This window comes from Panthera uncia, chromosome A2, assembly GCF_023721935.1.
Source record: "Panthera uncia isolate 11264 chromosome A2, Puncia_PCG_1.0, whole genome shotgun sequence".
Classification (NCBI taxonomy): domain Eukaryota; kingdom Metazoa; phylum Chordata; class Mammalia; order Carnivora; family Felidae; genus Panthera; species Panthera uncia.
The window spans coordinates 158,074,048-158,096,928 of NC_064816.1; the positions used below are offsets into that span (position 1 = coordinate 158,074,048).

A 22,881-nucleotide genomic window follows, 5' to 3' on the forward strand; every position below is an offset into this window, starting at 1 on the left:
AACTACATTATACCATATCAAATGGCAAATATAACACTTTAGAGTCATTTCTCCTTCAAACCCAGCCTTTCCTTACACAAATATGAATACAGCCCAGAATGATATATTTTGTCCTCACAACTCACTTTTTAAAGTATTCTTTTTTTTTTTTATTTTTTTTTTTCAACTTTTTTTTAATTTATTTTTGGGGCAGAGAGAGACAGAGCATGAACGGGGGAGGGGCAGAGAGAGAGGGAGACACAGAATCGGAAACAGGCTCCAGGCTCCGAGCCATCAGCCCAGAGCCTGACGCGGGGCTCGAACTCACGGACCGCGAGATCGTGACCTGGCTGAAGTCGGACGCTTAACCGACTGCGCCACCCAGGCGCCCCAAGTATTCTTTATTTTATGCCCTGTTCTTCTCTTGACCTGACCGTGAGATGACCCTCTGTCTATACGAGGAGTTTTTTAACCACCCAATGAACTTGAACTTCTTTTCAAAGTTCATACGCCAGGTTACATACCTCTCTACCTAGTGAAATTGAGTAGTGATGCCCAGAGAAGCTTATTTTTAAGATGCTTCCATACATAAAAGTGATGCAGACCCTTGCAAACCACTCAAAAAAAATAATAATAAATTCTGTAAATGTTGAACATAATCTAATCACACACCTTACAAATGTGGTGCAACTTAATTTACAAAATTCACTTCAGTAAAGTAAAATAAACACAAGAGTCATGAAAAAGTGAGTCTTTGACCTAATGCAATTTAAAAAAATGCCTTTAAATTTTGTGAAGTCTCAGAAATTAAGGATAGAAATTAGTCAAAAAAAAATCCACTTTTTAAACATAAAATAAGAAAAACAAGAAATTATATATTTTTAAAACTTAGAAATTGACAGCAGTATTCAATTTCAGAGCTTTAAATTATTTCATTACTCAAAAAGTCACAAAACTCACTATTTAAGGTGAAAAACTCAAAAGAGTAGAAAATAAAGGATTAATAATAAGAAAAAACTAAACAAAAGCTTTTTTAAACAATAGAAAATAGAAAATTTAAATAGGAAATCTACTTAAATCTTTCTTTTAAATGATATTAATCAAAAACAATAAAAGAGATGTAACATGAGAATTTTTTTAAGTTAAAGCAATCAAAGTCTAAATGATTTTCGATATGAACTATTGCAAATTGTCAAAAGGTCACTCCTACCCACAAAAGACTTTAAAAGAAAACACTTGGAGCCAAAATCCTAACAAATATATCTACAAACTATGGTTGGGGAAGAAAAAAAAAAAAAAACTAAGTAAAATAATAGTAAATATCACCAAAATGAAAGTATGACTTAATATTAGAAAGAAAGTATGATTTAATATTAGAAATTAGCTAATACAACAGATCAAGCAGCCAAAACAGCATCGTTTCAAACTTCATGAGGGAAGGGGAAAGAAACAGAACTAAGAAACCACATGGACTGGGTAAGAAGGTGACTGGGGCTAAAGGATTCCAAGGTTAATTTTAGGGCTCATGGAAAAAGGGAAAGGATATTTAGCTTTAGAATTTATTAAGTAGTTATGTTTAAATTTAAAAGAAAACTTTACAACAAAGGGAAAGAAGGGATGAGGAACATTTGACCAAACCAAAATGGGCCAAAGGAAAAATAAAACAATATGTAATAGACAGAAAATAAAGTAACAAGATAAAAATTAAATACAAATGTAAGTTTTCACAGTAAATGTAAGTGGCTTAAACTTGGCTGCCATTATTTAATAATAAAAAGATTAATTTACCAAGATTCCTCAACAGAACTTCTCACATTTTATAAAGCAAACATTTACACATCAAAGAGGAACTGATAGATTCACAATCATTATTAAAAATGTTCACATCCCACTCTCAGAAATGGAGATGAAGTATAGCTAGAATTACAATTACTCGGACAACATATTTAACAAGCATCATTAGGGGCGCCTGGGTGGCTCAGTCGGTTAAGCGGCCGACTTCGGCTCAGGTCATGATCTCGCGGTCCGAGAGTTCAAGCCCCGCTTCGGGCTCTGTGCTGACAGCTCAGAGCCTGAAGCCTGTTTCAGATTCTGTGTCTCCCTCTCTCTGACCCTCCCCCATTCATGCTCTGTCTCTCTCTGTCTCAAAAATAAATAAACGTTAAAAAAATAAAAATAAAAAAAAACAAGCATCATTAGATGATTCGATCAATCCTCCTGTGTCTGGCTCTGTTAAAATACAGCATACAGGGTTAAACAACAAAATCTCTGTCTTCACTAAACCACATTCTAGTGAGAAGAAATATGTTACTCTTCTAAACAAACAAACAAACAAAAAATACATATAACATCAAGATAATATGAAGGAAAACTATAAAGCAAAAAATAAGGGACTAACTACAATTTTAATTAAGATAGAGGCGCCTGGACGCGCAATTAGCGTCCCACTTCTGCTCAGATAATGATCTTGCAGTTCGTGAGTTCAAGGACCGAGTCGGGCTCTGTGCTGACAGCTCAGACCCTGGAGCTTGCTTGGGATTCTGTGTCTCCCTCTCTCTCTCTCTCTCTGCCCCTCCCCTGCTCTGTCTCTCTCTCTCTCAAAAATAAACATTTAAACATTTTTTAAAAAGAATCATAAAGATATTCATAAAATAAACTTTACAAAATAAAATTTTCTGTAAAGAGACAGTTCAGTAGAGACCTGAGGTACAACAGGAAGCAAACCACGCAGATATCTGGAAAAAGAGCACTACAGTAGAAGGAAGAGGCAAATGCAAAGCTACTGACATTAAGAGTATGTGAGGGTTGGAAGAAGAGCAAAAATACACTGTGGCTGGAACAGAGTAAGTGGGAAGGGCAGTAAGGAGATAGAAAGTCAAAGAATTTTCTTAATAAAAGGAATCTGCTTTTGTAGAAACCTATAGACAAATATAAGGACTATGTACAGAGAGACTGGAAATTCTTGAAATAATCCCAACATAACTGCTACAATGGAATAGACAATAAGAAACTAGTTCAAGAGATACTATGGAGGCAGAATTTTAATCTTTCTTTTATGATTCTTCATGATAATGAATACTCATTGTTAAAGAAATTGAAACATGATGACTTAGCTGGTTTTGTCATTTAATGTTCCAAACCAGTGTTTTGCTCTGTTTTATGTTTCTTTCTCCACTTTCCTGACCATTGCTATTTTTTGTTTTCTGGCACAATTGGCTTTATTTCAAATTTGTTTTATCTAGAAGTGGGGGGGCGGGGGGGGTGGAGGGAGTGTGTGTGTGTGTGTGTGTGTGTGTGTGTGTGTCAGCTTTCTATATTGTGGTATTCCTCAAATAGAAATTTTTAATTTCTGCCTTGCTTTCTTTTCCTTACTTCTCTCAATTCTTGGTTTTGGCACCAATAAGGCATGCTTTTTACATTCACCAATCCATCACAATTCTTTTCCTTCTGTTCAATGGACCAACTTATCAACATTATGTAATTTTTAAATTTCCCGTATTTCCTTTAAATTTCTCTTTTTTGCTTTTTATTTTTTTTAATGTTTATTCAGTTTTGAAAGAGAGCAAGCAGGGGTGGGGCAGAGAGAGAGGGAAACACAGAATCGGAAGCAGGCTCCAGGCTCAGAGCTGTCAGCACAGAACCTGACTAGGGCTCCAACTCATGGACTATGAGATCATGACCTGAGCAGAAGTTGGACACCCAACCCACTGAGCCACCCAGGCACCCCTCCTTTATGTTTTTCTATTGCTGCTCACTGGCTTCTGGTATGATTTTTCTGACTAATCAAATGCTAAATTTATTTTTTTCTGAATGCAAAAGGTAATGGCCGTACTTTGTCAAAGCCGTATCACTGAAAAATAGATGCCTACATTTTATATTTCCATATTGCTTTCAGATGTTCCCAGTTTTGGTTTTTAATAGAACTTTGAAGTCTAATTACATATGGTAACATAAAAATTATTTATTTTAATTTTTCTTTGGCTTTTCTTCCCTCTTCTCTTTTTCTTTTGTATCTATTAGCCCTTTTATTTTAGTTTTGATTCACTCTGTTGCAAAGAAATTTGAAGTAAATAACAGCACTAACTAAAGAAAAATTTCCACCAAAAATCCAATGTTCCATATTAATACTATGAATTAAAACTCATTTAAGTTCCTAAAATAATACAGCAGACTTCTATTTAAAGCCACATGGGAGTAAGAAGGTTCAAATTACCCTCCAGCCATAAACAGCTAGAAAACCAAACAGACTATAGGAAACAACCATGACTAGACATTAAACAAAAGGGAGGGACAGAACTGTAATCCCTGGACAACAGGAAAGAAACAAGGTGAACCCTACTATCACAAAGCCTTTCTTTTCTTTTTTACTTTTCTAAAACTTTGTTTGTTTGTTTGTTTGTTTGTTTAATCTCACCCAATGTGGGGCTCAAACTCACAACTCTGAGATCAAGACTAACATGCTCTTCACACTGAGCCAGCCAGGCACCCCACATCACAAAGGCTTTCTGCATGGAGTTAATGTACAAACTACAGCACAGAGAGGGGAACTCAGAGGCTGGCAATTTTGCGGAAATGGGGACACAGAAATCACCTGTTCTGGAGGCTAGAAATTGTGGAACAGAGTACACAAGAGGAAGGAGTTGTACAGGGAAATAGATCCAGACATCTGCATAAGGGTACCCTTAAGTTTTTATCTGAATACCAATCTGTTTAAAAGTGGAGTAAAACCCCAAAAGGCTGAACAAGAACAAGTTCCAAGGAAAGATGAGAGCACAGCTGCAACACAAGTCCCAGAGCTCCCAGAGCCAGGAATCAGTCGTATTCCCTCCAGCCAGAGTGCCAAGACCTCACTGACTATATTAACACATTCAAAACATGCCTTTAAAATTAGGGCTGGGGTGGCTGGGTGGCTCATCCGGTAAAGTGTCCAACTCTTGATCTCAGCTCAGGTCTTGATCTCAGGGTCCTGAGTTCAAGCCCCACGTTGGGCTCTGCACTGAGCATGAAGCCTACTTAAAAATAAGTAACAAAAACAAACAAATAAAAGTAATGCTAAATGAAGCCTACAACACATTATCTTCTAGACCATCCCTAAGAGGGCTAACAAATAAGTCTCAATAATCAAAATTTTCCAGAACTAACTTTAAAACAAAGTTCAACATTTGTTTTACAACAAATCTAGCTCAACAACAACAAAAAACAATAGGAACAACAAAAATCACAAAGTATGGCATCCAATGAAAATGTACCAAGTATACAGAGAAGCAGGAAAATGTGAGTCTCAACCAGGAGAAAATATAAAAATAAAAACAGAAAACAATGGAGTTAACAGAAGGGACAACCACATATTAAATCACCTATTATCAATATGCGTCATATGCTTAAGAATGAAATAGAAAATGAGGAGCCCTGGGGCGGCTCAGTGGGTTAAGCATCCCACTCTTGATATTAGCTCAGGTCGTAATTTCCCAGTCGTGGGATGGAGCCCCATGCCAGGCTCTGCACTGAGCCTGGAGCCTGCTTGGGATTCTCTCTCTCCCTTTCTGCCCCTCTCCACCACCAAATAAATAAACATTTTATTAAAAAAAGAATGTAAAAGATAGGGCCCTGGGTGGCTCAGTCAGTTGAACATCTGACTTCGGCTCAGTTCACGATCTCGTGGTTTGTGAGTTCAAGCCCCACATCAGGCTCTGTGCTGACAGCTTGGAGCCTGGAGCCTGCTTCAGATTCTGTGTCTCCCTCGCTCTCTGCCCCCCCCCCCCCCCCCCCCCCGCTTATGCTCTGTCTCTCTCTGTCTCTCAAAAATGAATAAATGTTAAATAAATAAATAAATGTATGTAAAGGAAAATGAATGAGAAAAATGAGTAAAAAAATTTTAATGGAATTCACAGAGGTAACATCAAAAACTAACAAAATTTTCACTTTGAATAATTAACATCTGATCAGAAATGGCAAAAGAAAAGATGAATGACCTTAAAGATACAGCAAACAATACCTACCCAAAGTAAAAGATGAAATGAAAAAAGACAAACAGCTACAGAGCCCTGTGGGGCAATAGCAACCAATCTAACATGTGAGGTTGGGAGTGGGAAGGGAATAAGAATATGTATTTGGTGAAATACTAGCTGTAAATCTTGCAGACTAAGGAACTGTAAATCCACAGATCCAAGAACCACAATAAAATGGCAAACACCACACACACACACACACACACACACACACACAAAAGACACTTTATAGTCAACTTGCTGAAACAGAGAAATAAAAGAAAAATCTTAAAAAGCAGCCTAAGACATATTACTTACAGAGTAAGAAAAACAAGAGTGACTACAAATTTCTCATCTGAAATTATGTAAGCCAGAAGACAGTGAAACAACATAATTAAAGGGGTTGGAGAAACATTAAGGAAAAAAACCTCATAAACCTTGAGCAAAACATGTAGCAAAGAGCATCCTTCAAAAATAAAAGTAACATAAAAGGTCAGATGCTTACCTGACTGAGCCACCCTGGAGCCCCTGTTAAAGAAATCTTCAGACAAAAGGAAAATGATAATAAAATCCTGGATCAGGGAGCTTGGCTGGCTCAGTCAGTTGAGTATCCGACTTTGGCTCAGGTCATGATCTCACAGCTCATGAGTTCGAGCCCCACATGGGGCTCTGGGCTGACAGCTTGGAGCCTGGAGCCTGCTTCCGATTCTGTGTGTCCCTCTCTCTTTGCCCCTCACCCACTCATGTTCTGTCTCTCTCTCTCTCCCTCTCAGAAGTATAACTAAACATTAAAAAATATAATAAAAAAAAAAACCTGGATCAAGATATCTGTATGCAAAACAATAAAAAGTGATGGAAATGCTAAGTATGTGAATATATAAAAGATATTTTCCTCATTTTTAATCTTTTTAAAAGTTAACTGTTTAAAGCAAAAATTAAAATTTATTGTGGGGTTCATAATACATCTAAAATCAGTTTGGCAACAGTATTTCAAAACCTAGGAGGGCAAAACTGAAAATATACTGGCACACAAAGTCTTATACTACATCTGCAGTGATAAAATGTTACCTGAAGGCAGATGCTGATAAGTTAAAAATGTATAATGTAAACTCTAGAGCAACTCCTCTATGAAAACACACAGATGCACAGCTTGTTAGTCAAAGAGATAGAATAGAATCCTCTAAAAAAAAAAGGGTCATGATCTCATGCTTCGTGGGTTCAAGCTCCGTATCAGGCTCTGTGCTGACAGCTCAAACCCTGGAGCCTGCTTCAGATTCTGTGTCTGCATCGCTCTCTGCCCCTCCCCTGCTCATGCGCATGTGCTCTCTCTTTCTCTCCCTCTCAAGAATAAACAAACATTTGTTTAAGAAGTTTTTTAAAAAAGTTAAAACTAGAACTACTCTATGATCCAGGAATCACATTACTGGGTATTTATACCCCCCAAAATACAAAACACTACTTTTAAGAAATACATGCACCCTTACATTTATTGCATTATTTACAACAAACTACAAAAGCAGCCCAAGTGCCCACCAATAGATGAAAGGATAAAGAAGACGTGGTGTATATAAATAATGGAATACTACTCGGGCATAAAAAAGAATGTAATCTTTGCCATTTGCAACAACATGGATAGAGGTAGAGAATATAACACTAAGTAAAATAACTCAGAGAAAGATAAATCCCATATGATTTCAAACATATCTGGAATTTAAGAAACAAAACCAATGAACAAAGAAAACAAAGAGACAAACCAAGAAAAAGACTCTTAACTATAGAGAGCAAACCGATGGTTACCAGAAGGGAGATGGATGGGAGGGATGGCCAAAATAGGTGATGGGGATTAAAGAGTACACTTATGATGAAAAAAATTAAGTTAAAACGCAGAAATTATCAGTTTAAATTTAAAAAGCAGTCTATAATGTCTAAGACACATACTTTAACTATTAAAGATACTTATAGGATAAAAGAACAAAGAGACAGAAAGATATAATGTGACAATACTAATCAAAAGAAAGCTATGACTATATTATTAAAAAAGCATACTTCAGGAGTGCCTGGGTGGCTCAGTCAGTTAAACATGTGACTTCGGCTCAGGTCATGATCTCAGGGTCCATGAGTTCAAGCCCCATGTCGGGCTCTGTGCAGACAGCTCATAGCCTGGAGCCTGCTTCAGATTCTTTGTCTCCCCCTCTCTCTGCCCCTCCCCTGCTCATGCTCATGCTCTCTCTCTTTCTCAAAAAATAAACATTAAAAAAAATTTTTTATGCAACTACATGGATGGAACTGGAAGGCATTATGCTAAGCCAAATTCATCAGAGAAAGACAAATATCATATGACTTCACTGATATGAGGAATTTAAGATACAAAACAGATGAACATAAGGGAAGGGAAGCAAAAATAATATAAAAACAGGGAAGGGGACAAAACATAAAAGACTTAAATATAGAGAACAGAGGGTTGCTGGAGGGATTTTGGGAGGGAGGATGGTCTAAATAGGTAAGGGACATTAAAGAATCCACTCCTGAAATCATTGTTGCACCATATGCTAACTTAGATGTAAATTAAACAAATTTTAAAAAATAGAAAATGATGAATCACTAAATTCTACTCCTGAAACCCATATTATATGTTAACTAACTAGAATTTAAATAAAAACTTGAAATACACACACACACACACACACACACTTTTTTAAAGCATACTTCAAACACGGAATATTGTAAGAACTAGCAGTGGACATTACATAACGATAAAAGTGTCAATTCATCAAGGAGACAATAATCCTAAAATGCACCCACCCAATGCTTCAAAATACATAATTGAAAATAGAAATATTGGGGCGCCTGGGTGGCGCAGTTGGTTAAGCGTCCGACTTCAGCCAGGTCACGATCTCGCGGTCCGTGAGTTCGAGCCCCGCGTCAGGCTCTGGGCTGATGGCTCGGAGCCTGGAGCCTGTTTCCGATTCTGTGTCTCCCTCTCTCTCTGCCCCTCCCCCATTCATGCTCTGTCTCTCTCTGTCCCAAAAATAAATAAATAACGTTGAAAAAAAATTTAAAAAAAAAAAAAAAAGAAAGAAATATTTAGATACACAATTATATTTATATACTTGTTTACAACACTGCTCAGTAATTGATATATGTAGACATAAAACTCAATAAAGACACAAAATACTTAAAGGTACTATCAACCAAGTATGTCTAAATTGACCATTCTAGAACACTCGACTTAATAACAACAGAATATACCTTCTCTTTTCAAGCACACAACCCCAGAATAAGCCAAATTGTAGGCCTTAACACAAAGTTCAACAAATTTTAAAAGACTGAAATTATATCAAACACGTTCTAGGGTTACAGTGGAACTAAACTGAAAACAAAAAAGATTATAAGCAATATCCTCGAATATCTGATAACACACACACACACACACACACACACACACACACACACACAAATTCTAAATAACCCACTAGTCAAGAAGGAAATGATAAGGAAATTTGAAAACAGCTTGAACTAAATGAAAATGAAAATACAGCATTTTGAAATTTGTAAGATTCAGGTAAGTAGTGAAAAAATGGAAATTCAGTTATAGCAGAAAATAAGAAAGATCTCAACTCTAATAATAAAAGAAGCCTCTCCTTTAAGAATCTAGAAAAGGAAAAAATAATAATAATAAATAAAATAAAAAATAAAGAAACTAGAAATAGAACATCAAATCAAAATCATAGTAAGAAATAACAGTCAAGGGGTGCCTGGGTGGCTCAGTCAGTTAAGCGTCCGACTTCAGCTCAGGTCATGATCTCACACTCCGTTGAGTTCGAGCCCCACTTCGGGCTCTGTGCTGACCGCTCAGAGCCTGGAGCCTGCTTCAGATTCTGTGTCTCCCCCTCTCTCTGCCCCTCCCCTGCTCATGCCCTGTCTCTGTCTCAAAAATAAATAAAAACATTAAAAAATACAAAAAAAGAAATAACAGTCAAAATCACTGACATAAAAACACAATAAGAGAATTTTTAAAAATCAATGAAACCTAAAGATGGTTCTTTGAAAAAATTAATAGATGACTTTCCAGAAAAAAATGACAGCAAAGAGAGATAAATACATAAACTACCAACAGAAAAATTAAAAACTGGGGTCATCACTAGAAAAATACCCATTAAAAAGAAAATGAGAAAATATTATAAATAATTCAACAACTTAGATGAAATGGTCACAATCCAAATTATCAAAAAACAGACTCGAGACGAGAAAGAAAATTTGATTAACCCAATGCCTATTTTTAAAAATAAGTTTATAAGTATAAACCTTCCCACAGGAATTCCAATCTCAGGTATCTTTATTGACAAATCTAGCAAAGGTTTGAGAAATAGTACTAATCCTACACTATCTCCAGGAAATAATGAAGGAAGGAACACTTCCCAACTCATTCTATGAGATTGGCATGACAATGACAGCAAAATCAAAGATATTATATACGGCCAATATCCATATAAAGACCTGTTCCATAAGGAAAAATAAAAAAAGACACAATATTCCACTATCCATTTTTTACATATATTATGCCTGTCCTACCAACTCAAAGATAATGCAAGAAAATAAAACTATAGCCTGTTTTTTCACTTTAAAAACGTAAAAATCACAAACAGAAGATAATCAAGGGGCTCCAGTTCTATGGAGGAATATATGCCAAACTTTTACTGCCACTGAATGGAACCATAAAACATGGATACAACACATGGAACAATTATTTGAGTTTCCGTAAAAATACAGAACAGCTGGGAGCGCCTGGGTGGCTCAGTCAGCTAAGGGTCTGACTTCAGCTCTCGTCAAGATTTCATGATTCATGGGTCTGGGCTCTGCATCAGGCTCCTCACTGTTAGTGCTTAGGATTCTCTCTCTCTTCCTCTCTCTCTCTCTCTCTCTCTGCCCTCCCCCACTCGTACTTTCTCTCTCTCTCTCAAAATAAATAAATACACAACATCAATAACAAAAAAACACAGAATAGCAGGATGATCAGGGACAGACACCAGAATTCAAAGTACTGCCAATGTCACCGAGTTGACTATTTTACCTCTCCGGTATCCCCTCTCCAGTATCCCCTGGCCTGAACTCAACAGTCTAACACCCAGGAACGATTGCCGAGATTCAGGAAGAGAGAGCCTGACTGAGCTGACCCACAATGTGCCCACGTGTGGACCTGATCCTATAAAGTATAACAAAGACTTCCAGGACTGAGCTGACAGCTACCTGGCCAGGTTGCAGGCTGCCCACTTGGTAGTGCACACAGAGTACAGATACTATCAGCACTGCAAAGGCTTTGAAAACTAAACTAAACTTACCACAGCCCAAAAAAGGCTCATTGAAACCTGTATCCTTACATACCCAGGCCAAGTGCCTGCCAAATCAAAAATCTCAACATTTCTCCATAAGATGGTGGTAAAACCCACATTCTTGTAACAAAAGAGCTAAAATGTTCGGAAAACAATCCAAAATTACTTGATACACAAAGAACTACAAAAATGTCAAATCATATGAGAAAATACAATGAAAAAAGGCCAATGACAAAATGACACAGAGGTTGGAATTATCCGACGTGCACTTTAAGGTAGATATCATAAAATATTCAAATGAACAATTTTGAAAATTCCGAAGAAAATTTTTAAAACAGAATATATCTGCTATAGAAGATATACAGAAGAACCAAGTGGAAATTTTAGACATAAAAATTACCAAAACCAAAATAAATAATTATTAGAAAAAAATAATAAATGATAGGTCTAAATTGAAACCAATTAAGAATTACACTAAATGTAAGTGAACTAAATCAATGAAAATACAGAGATTGTCAGAATCAATTAAAACAACATGACCCAGGGCACCTGGTTAAGTGCGGCTCAGTTGGTTAAGTGTCCAGCTCTTGATTTTGGCTGAGGTCATGATCTCACAAGTGTGAGATCGAGCCCCATGTCAGGCTCCATGCTGGGCGTAGAGCCTGGTTAAGATTCTCTCCCCGCCCCCCACTCTGCCCCTCCACTTCTCATTCCCCTACCCCCCCCAAAATAAAATGTTTTAAATGTTTAACAAAAAAAGACCCAACTATATGCTATCTACTTGAAAGTCAATCCAAATATGACATATTTAAGGAAACAAATATATCATGCAACACTAATCAAAATTAGGCAGGAGTGGCTTATTCTTTTTTTTTTTTTAATTTTTTTTTTTTTAACGTTTATTTATTTTTGAGACAGAGACAGAGCATGAACGGGGGAGGGGCAGAGAGAGAGGGAGACACAGAATCAGAAGCAGGCTCCAGGCTCTGAGCCATCAGCCCAGGGCCCAACGCGGGGCTCGAACTCACGGACCGTGAGATCGTGACCTGAGCCGAAGTTGGACGCTTAACTGACTGAGCCACCCAGGTGCCCCAGGAGTGGCTATTCTAATATCATACAAAGCAAACTACAAAACAAAACAACAAAAAATTACCGATGTGTCAACTATACTCAAATTTAAAAAAAAATTTTTTTAGGGGCACCTGGGTGGCTCAGTCGGTTAAGTGTCTGACTTCGGCTCAGGTCGTGATCTCACGGTTCGTGGATTTGAGCCCCGTGTCAGGCTCTATGCTGACAGCTCGGAGCCTGGAGCCTGCTTTGGATTCTGTGTCTCCCTCACTCTCTGCCCCTCCCCCACTCACACTCTTTCTTTACTTCAAAAATAAACATTAAAAAAATTTTTTAAACAAAAATAAATTTTTTAGATACCAGGGACAAAGAGGGACATTACATACTAATAAAAGGTTCAATTCATCTACAACACATAATTGTATATGAACCTAACAACAGAATTTACTTCAAAATACATAAAGGAAAAAGAATAAAGAACTACTGGGGCACCTGGCAGGCTCAGCTGGTAGAACATGTGCCTCTTGATCTCTGGGTCATGAGTTCTAGCTGCATGTTGGGGGTAGAGTTTACTTACACACGCACACACACAAACACACACACACACACACACAAACACACACACACACACCCCACTATTCTCACTGAATCCTCTTTACTATCCTGTTGAAGTAGGTATTACTGTTCCCATTTTACAGATAAGCAAATTCAAATTAAGAAAGCTTCAGTAAGTTACTCAAAGTGACAGAACGGGCTAGAGCTAAACTGCAGTGAGGGTGACATACTGAGGAGATCCATGAACTCCTGCTGAGGTCTATGAAGCTACTGGTTCCTCCAAAACTTCAATTAAAAACAATCGGCTGGCAGTGGGGCGGCTAGCTACCTAGGGCCAGTGCCCTATATTTACTACCAAGAACCACGGCTTTGAATCAGAACTCCACTACTCAGGCTCTCGCATATCAAATGAGCAAGGGAAGAACCTTATAAGCTCGGAGTCCACCTCTCCTCTAAGTGTTTTAGGATTTCACGGTGCTGGCCGGAGACACATTAACCCACACACTCTCAACAAACAAGAAGTTAAAAGCAGGGACCTGAACAGATCGTTGTACACCCATGTTCACAGCGGTATTATTCCTTCTAGAACCTCACTCCAGTAACTCTTCAACCTCACAGGATCTGCCAGTTCACCTACCTTACCAGCTTCTCATTTTCCAACTTAGAGGCAGCTGTAACGTAGCAGTTACAAAGCATGGACTCTGGAGCTTGACTGCCTGGATTAAAAAGCTAATTATCAGCTATATGACCCTGTGCAAGCTGCTTAAAATCTGTGCCTCAATTTCCTCATCCTTAAAATGGAAGTAATAGCACTACCCCCACAGGATTACTTTGAGGATTAAATGGAAAGCACTTACGGGGGAATGGGCAAAATTGGAGAAGGGGATTAAGAGGTACAAACTTCCAGTTAAAAAATAAGTAAGTCCCAGAGATGAAAAGTACAGCATAGGAAATAGAGTCAATAATATTGAAGTAACACCGCACAGTGACAGTAACGACAATCACTGTGGTGAGCACTGCATTAACGTGTAGAACTGTTGAATCACTACACTGTGCACTTGTCACTGTAACCCTCTCCTGTTCCCCTTGTCTTTATTACCTCCTTCTCCATCTTGGATCCCATGTCAGTAATTATAATCACTGTTACATACAGCCTCAATAATCTCTGCTTCCATTTCATTCCATTATATTTGCCTGGCAAAACATCAAATCCTGACTAAACATAACCCTGCCCTTACTCTGGCCCTGAATTCAAGCCGAGGAACAAAGACACAACTGAGGCTACTGATTTAGCTTTGTAGCTCTAACCCCACACCTCAAGCAGCCACTCACTGCCCAGCAATCTTCCCACTTTAGTCAGTTTACTCTCCATGACCTTACAGAACTGTCTCAATTCCTTTCTGTCCTCACTTAAGAAGACACTCTCCATTTCTTGACCCTTCAGTTGATAGAATTTGTTTGTTACTTCGGGGGGAAACAGAGGTAGTCAGAAGAGAGTTTCCATATCGTCCTCTCAGCAAATCCTCCAGTTTTCCCGAATTCTTTCGCATATCCCCTGCCTTCTCTATCTATGCTCCTAGCTAACACCAATCCCTCTACATGTGTTCTGGATCACATCCTCATTCCTTTTCATGAACTTTCCCTCTATAGCTACTCTCTTCCTCTTCTGCTTTATCAGTTTTTACTACTCTGAAAATGAGTCCCATCAATATACAGAGTTACTGCAAGAACGATGGTCTTCCAAAAAAAGAAAAGCCTCTCAGGACTCACATCCTCTCCTACCTACTGTTCCATCTTTACAGCAGAAGTCCTTGGGAAAAGTTCTGCATCCTGTCTTCCACTCCAGGGTCATGCCTTTCCAACTGAGTGTCCCTTCTGCACATTCCCCTGAACTACCTGTAATCAGGGTCACTAATGAACCGGTGACCATACAACTGGGTTTGCCCAGACAGTACCAGTTTAGGTCTGTCCTGCGGCATAACGACCGTGCTCCCGTCACATTCAAAGGTGTCTCGCTTTGGCCAATAAGTTATCTGAGGACTCTACCAAGGACTTACGGCTTGCCAACTGCAATGGGCAATTCTCAATCTGTCAGATGCTCCCACGAGTGAACATTCTCTCCTCAGGGTCGCGGACAAAACACTCCCCTGATTGTTCTACCACACCGGCTGCTCCTTCTCACTTTCTTTTCTGGTTCTTCTAACTAGGAACACTGGAGTGTCCGGGGCTCAGGCATTTGGTCTCTTCCCTATATACAGTAGACGCATCCCCTCGGTAGTTTTACCCGGTCCCTTTACACAGCTAATAGCCCCCAAATGACTCCATCCCTACCTCTCCACTGAATCTCAGCTCACATTTAACCGTCTACTCAACATCCTCACTTGGAGTCAAACAAGCACCTCAGAGTTAACATGTACAAGACCACGGCCCAGATCCAAAATCCGGTCTTTTCCCAGGGCTTGCCGCCTCACCACTCGGCCTCGTAAGCAGCAGCCCCGTGGCTCCAGATCATCCTCTCACACCCCGCCTGCCGGATGGCAAAGCGGTCAGCCCCGTCTTCAGCACACAGCCCAAATGTAAAACTTCTCACAGGACACTGCTGAGAGCCTAAAGTCATCACCGTTTGCTCCTGTCTAACTGGGCGTTACACAACTAACCTCTATTGAGCATTTACTGTGTAAGAGGCACCACTCTATTCCCATCTCTATTCTACGCACGCATCATATGAGGCTCAGAGAAGACAAGGAATAAGCCCAAATCCGGCAGGCCGAGTTCCACAGCCGACATTCTTAACCACCGGCCTCGCTGCAATTAACGGCCTCCCCGTTTTCTGAGTGGCCTACAGGCTCTCCAGACAATTCTGAGTGAGCTTTTTAAACCTTAAGTCAAATCAGATCCCTCTCTTCCTCTCAACCCTCCAATGGTTTCTCATCATACCTAGAATAAAACCCAAAGCCCGGATGTCCTACGAGGCCTTCCGTGATGTGCGTGTCCTTGCCACCTCACAGGCGAACATTCTCCTCCATAAATGTCATCCTGCGATACTGGCCACCTTACTTTTTCATGAACTCACCAAAGAGGTTCCACTTCGGGGCCTTTGCATTTATAGATTCCTCCGCACAGAACACTTTTCTCCCAGATACTCACATGGTCTTCTTCCATCCATCAGGTTTCCACTGAAATGTCACATTCTCAGAGTGTACTGTCCTTCCTAGCAAATCCACAGAATAGGGCCTGTCACTCGCCGTTCATTTCCCCGCTTCATTCTTGTTCATGACCCGTATTACACTTACTTGTCATTTTATTAATCTGCGCCTTAAACTAGAATATAACCTCCGTGAGGGCCGGGCATCTGCTCCAGTCACTACAGCTCTCTTAACCCGAGAGCACCAGCCAGAGCTCGGGCACTCAGTACACGCTTTGCCGAATAACAACTTAGGTTCTGCAGCTCAAGAGGAAAATAAGGATTTAATAACTAAAACTGAGACAACTACCCAAGCATTCTGAATAGGCAAGGTATAGTTCTGTTTCCTGCTGAACAGAAAAGTTTCAGAGGGAGTCAAACTTTAAAAGAAAGCTATGTAACATAATCCTGAACGTTGTTGTCGTTAAGGTAAATAAAAAGAAAATGAGTTCTAATACTACTCAGGAATAGACAAAACTGTCATTGTTAGCAGATAACATCGCCAGCATCTGCTTAGAAAATACAAGCTACAAACAAAAATCAGACTGAGACCTATAAATACAGAGAACGAACTGCCGGCTGCCAGAGGGGAGGCAGATGAAGAGATGGGCCCAATAGGTGCAGGGGACAGAGACATAGCCTCCGGTCATGGAAGGAGTAAGTCACAGGAATGAAAGGCACAGCCTAAGGAGAACAGCCAACGGTACTATAATAGCAATAGCACTGGACAGACAGTAGCCACACACTTGTGGTGAACACAGCATATAACGCATAAACTTGTTGACTCACTAAGTGTAATCTAACATTGTGTGTCAACTATACTAAAAAAGAGCAGGGGCGGGGGCATACAAGTTAATCAACCGAGAAGCTAAGCGTTCTAGAAGACTGTCAGATCGATATAGAACATATAAACACCAATAACCTTCCTACACATCATGCTGAACGAACAGCAGCAATAATCAAGTCAAATGCAAACAACTGACCTGAAAACAGATGCAACAATAACCAAGTTTCTGAGAATAATCTTAATGAGAAAAAGTGTAACTTTACTCAAGAACATCAAGAACCAAGCAGAGAGAGAGACAAACCTAACAGAAAAAGAGGCAGCAGAAACAAGCAATTCAGAGAAAAAATGAAAGGACCTATGAAATAGGACAGTGTTCAATCTCTGACCAAGTAATCAGGGAAATCATACGATGAAATGAGAAACGAGAAGCACGGATAATATTCAATCAGAGTGGGAACAGAGGAGAGACAAAGACTCACACACATCAGCTGGCAAGGATGTAAGTGCAATATACTGGAAGACAATTTAACAATATCTATCAAAATATAAAACATGAACACCATTTCACACCTAGAAATTCGTATTACCTCATGTGCATACACTGAGAAAGACGGTTGGCACAGATACACATAAGGATGTTCACTCTAGTACAAACAGCATGAAAGCTGATCAAAGGGAACAAAGTATGCTCTATCCATTCAATGGTTTTCCATCCCTAAACGGTCATTAAGAACAAGGAGACCGATCTATTTGTGCTAATTTAGAAAGATCTCTAAGACAGAGTCAGTCTCATGAGAAAAAGTACATTACAGAATAATACAATTCCATGAGTGGTTTATAAATGTATACAAATGTATAAACATGCATGTTTTATAACTACATTTGTATGTGCGTGCACATAGAAATACACAGCAAAATATCTAGAACATGCACCTGATAACAATAATTTCCTCTGGAGGTATGGAGTAAAACTGGCGGCCAAGGGAGAAGGGCCTTTCAGTTTTTTCTCTTCATGAGTTTTTACAAAGAGCACACACTCATCTGTATCTTAATAAATGGGGGTGCAATTAAAAGATGAGCTTTTTCCTTAGGAACCACTGGGAAAGTGTTTTATTTTTTTATGCTCTAGTAGTTAAGGGGTCATTTCTTCTCCCACTCTAAACAAACAGCAAAACTCCCAAAATCAGACCGCTAGTGCATCTGATACTTCTTACAAGGCATCATATGCAAAAATAAATGAACAGTTTATGGTGTTTGGGTTGTTCATAATAATTAAAAGTGCCTCTGTGACCAAAGCCTATGGCCTAATTTTCAACCTCTAATACTTCCAATCATTCCTGAGTCCATATAATGCCAAAACTACCTGGAAACTGAAAATACATGCCCGTTATTATTTGGATTTAAGATGCAAAAAAATCCTTGTGACTGTTTTGTTCAATAATCTTACTTATATCTATGTAGGAGTATATGCATATACAAACACAATAAAAATCAAGTCACAGCATTACCATTCATTCTATAGTCAAAGTATAATTTGACCTTTATGCCACCTAAAATATGTCACTTATGGGATATTAAATAGCTTTTCTTAAAAATATTATGAATACACTAATATTTTTTTTAAGTTTATTTTATTTATTTTGAGAGAGACAGAGAGACAGAGAGAGTGCAAGCGGGAGGGGGGCAGAGAGAGAGAATCCCAAGCAGGCTCTGCACTGCCAACATAGAGCCCGATTCAGGGCTCGATGTCATGAAACCATGGGGGTCATGACCTGAGATGAAATCAAGAGTCAGACGCTTACTTAACTGACTGAGTCACCCAGGTGTTCTCAATAGGAAAACAAAGATATTCAATATGGGGCACCTACGTGGCTCAGTCGGTTAAGCGTCCAATTTCCAATTGGGTCATGATCTCGCAGTTAGTGGGTTCGAGCCCCGCATCGGGCTCTATGCTGACAGCTCGGAGCCTGGAGCTGCTTCGGATTCTGTGTCTCCCCCTCTCTCTACACCCACCCCCCCCACTCGCAGTCTGTCTCTCTCTCTCTCTCTTTCTCTCAAAAATAAACATTAAAAAGAAAGAAAGAAAGAAAAACAAAGAATATGACCAGCAATTGAAAAAGAGAACACATGAGACATTGGACCTCACAATTTTAAGAATGAAAATTCAAGCACGGAGATATCGTTTTATGTATCAAATTAGCAAAGAATGACAACACCCGCAGTGGGCAGGTCACAGAAAAACAGACATTATTAGGAGTATAAATTGGACAAGCACACCAAAAGTAACCTAAATAAATAGAATACTGCTCTTATTTAGTCTCTTGTGTCAAAAAGGTTTTAGAAAAAAATCTTCTGGTAATGATAAAGACTAAAACACTATACAAGGAACTGTCAAGGCAAATTTATGTAGCAAAAGGGGCATTACGGCTGAAGCAAAGAAGAATCAAGAGGAACCATATTTGCATTAGTCAGCAATCATCACAGCAGCTCAAAATGGGCATAATCAGTTCAACTGGCATCATCCCTCCTACATAATCAATGTGAATCTTACAGCAGGTGTACTGATAGCTGATAATTACAGACAACAGTGTCTACACACGTGAGTGTTTTAGCTAGTTTTAAGTTTCACAAAGACTAGAACATTTGGAGTGAAGGGGAAATATATGTCATAATTGTCATAAATAAAAATAAAACTTCCCGGACCGCCTGGGTGGCTCAGTCAGTTAAGCATCTGACTTCAGCTCGGGTCACAATCTTGCGGTCCATGAGTCTGAGCCCTGCGTCAGGCTCTATGCTGACAGCCTGGAGCCTGCTTCGGATTCTGTGTGTGTCTCTCTCTGCCCCTCCTTTGCTCAATCTCTCTCTCTCTCTCTCTCTCTCTCTGTCTCTCAAAAAATAAACACGAAATTTTTTTAATAAAAAAAAATAAGTAAAAATAAAACCTCCCAAGAAATATCTAAAAGATAATCATTTTTTGTTCTTGTTTTATTTTACCACTTTACAATGAAAGAGTTTACAGTAATACACATAAAACTTTCCAAATACAGACACTTGTGAAGTTTGAGCATCTAAGAATGACAGTTCAAAAACTAAAAAACAAAACATAAAACACAAGAAAGAGATCTGTACAAAGATCAGTTTTCCAGAAGGCCCTTGAATTAAAGATAATGACAAACTTTAAAATTAATATCTATTTTGTTCGCCTGAAATTTCCTTTCAAATAAATCTTCTTGGCGGGGGGGGGGGATAACATGAAAACTGTACATTCTGTGCAGCTCTATAAATCTACAACTAAAAAATTAAAGTCTGTTTTTTAAGAAGTATTAACCCATTTTTGAGCTATGAAGACATCTATAAAGGCAAAGAACTGAAAATAAAGAGAAAAAGATGGAAAGGGCATTGAATCTCACAGATAATAAGAAAAATGAAATCTAAAATGTTTTACATCTGATAATTAATACCAAGGGCTGGTAAGAAACTAAAGCAACGGGGACTTTCAGACTCAAATTGACGGGCATGTGAACTGGTACAATCATTTTGAAAAACATTCAGTATTACCCAGTAAAGTTGAGGCAAGTACATACCTTATATGCACTGACATGGTTTTTAGCCATGACTGAGAGTAAGACATGTATTTTAAATGGTGACCAAGAATGTACATAAAATACAATACAGAAGTAAAACTATCTATCAAAGAGGGCAGCAAATTTTTAGACAACAGGAGATTTTTGGACCCTCAAAAGACACTAACCAATTAACTCAAGTTTCAGGAAGAAGAAAAACTTTCCCAGAAGGAAAATTTGAGATGAAAGAGGGAATGGGAAGGAAAGAAAAGCGTGAACTTGTTTCTATTTCTAAGCAAAGCTGAGTTCATGAAAGATGATCATGAGGTCTGATATATGGGGTCACAAAAAGGACTTGGATGATGAACAAGAAGGATATCTAAGTCAGGAGGCAGCGTGATCACAGGTAAAACATTTTCAAGTTGTTGCTGCTCAGGAGTAAGGTGTGTTACTGATTCACGTTACACTTTCGATAAATATTTATGCTAATATTTCTAGGGTAGACACAGAGACAGCACACACAGAATGTGTAACTACCGAAAGGGAAATGTGAACAGGAGATGAAACCCAGGGAATAAATTTCAATCCAGAAGTGAAAATGAATAAACCACAGTTAGGTACAGAAAACACTGACAAATCACACAAGAAGAAGAAAAGCAAGTTGCACAAGACTGTGTACAGTAAATACAATATACAACTCCATTAAGATAAAGGGTAAAAGCAGGCAAATCTAAACATACGTTACATAGAGATACACACATGGTTTTTAGAAACTATAAAAAGAACCAAGGAAATGTTAAATACAAACTTCAGAGTTATTACTCTGGAGAGAATGGAGTGGTATGATCATGGAAAGGCATTTTGGGGAACTTCAAAGAATATTCTATTTCTTAAACCATAAGGTAGATACACAAATGTGTGTTATTCTTTAAACTATATATAATTATATGGAGAATTACATATACAGGAAAGGAATATGAAATTTCACAATTTAAAAAGTTAACTTAAAAAGCAATCTCCTCCACTCCAAATATCTCGGATTCTTCCAATCCTTAATTACAGACTTCTAAAATATCCTTGCCTACACATATCTTCTTCTTCTCTCAAGGCCTATTCAACTTAGTACTACTAATTATGTCCTATCTTGACATCTTTTACAGACGCCTTTCATTATTATTTTCTGTGATTTGTTAATTAACTATTTAAGCAATGCATTTTCTCTTTTCTTTTACTTTTTGTTTCCTCTCCAGACTGTAAGCTCTCCAAGGCAGACTTACTTCTCCTGGGTTTCCCACTCTGCCCAGGAACCGTGAGAACCTTTCTTCATGCAAAGTACACATTCAGTTATTTATTCATATTCAGACCCAATTCTGGACTTACGTCTGCATACGCCTAGATATGTACCTGCCACACATACATGTTCCTTAACTGGTTAATATGAAACAATTATGAACCATGCAACCCAATTAAAACACTCAAGTTCCAGTATTTTCTTCACTCTGAAATATTTTCTTAGTATATGAAGTCAGAAGTTCCAGGTTTTGCAGGGACTACATCTTACTTTTTCTGTGCTCTATTTTCAACTTCAGTGAAAGAAGGATACAAACTCTCTGATCATCTAAGGAATCAAATAAAACGAAATATGTACAAGTTGTTCAGTTTTGGGGCACCTGGGTGGCTTAGTCAGTTGAGCGTCTTCTTGGTTTCGGCTCAGGTCATGATCTCACAGTTCATGAGATCAAGCCCTGTCTCTGTGCTGGTGGTGTGGAGCCTGCTTGGGATTCTCTCTCTGCCCCTCCCCTGCTCACTGTCTCTCTCAAAATCAAACTTAAAAAAAAAAAAAAAAAGTTGTTTAGTTCCCCCCCTCTTCCAAGAAAACTCTCCTGAACTCTTTCTTTTGCAGCCTACCTCCCAAAAAGAATCCACTTCTGTGGCTCCCATTCACCCCCAGTCCAAGGCCCTCACAACACCAATGAGACTTTGTTCAAGGCCATTTTTTGAGCAGTCTCTAACCTCCATCTTCCCTTTCTTTGAGTTGAACCAGTTTTCTCAAAACATTATGCAGAAATCATGTAAAAAAAAAAAAAAAAGCCTAGATACATACTGAGATATTTACTGATAATTTGAAATCTAGAACTTGTTTCAAAATAACCAGGGAGGAGACAGCACAGACGAAACACGACAAATTGACCAGAGGGGATAATTAGTAAAACCAGGTGATGCGAACACAGGAGGTTCAATACAAAAACGCTCTACTCTTACATATGTTGAAAATTCCACAATAAAAAGTTTTAGAAATACTTATTTACTACTTGATCCTAACTGTGGGACTAAAAGTATATCTGAAGTAATGTCATAAAATCTTCATGTTAGCAGGCTTGTTCAACTCGTTCCCCAAGGAATGAATGAACCACTACAACGTCCCAGG

At 38.6% G+C, this 22,881-nt stretch overlaps 1 protein-coding gene across 15 annotated transcripts in view; it reads right to left on the minus strand.

Annotated features, from left to right (window-relative positions):
- The window catches only part of KMT2C (lysine methyltransferase 2C), a 284,617-nt gene that overhangs the window by 207,205 nt on the left and 54,531 nt on the right, over positions 1–22,881 (minus strand). The window lies entirely within an intron of this gene.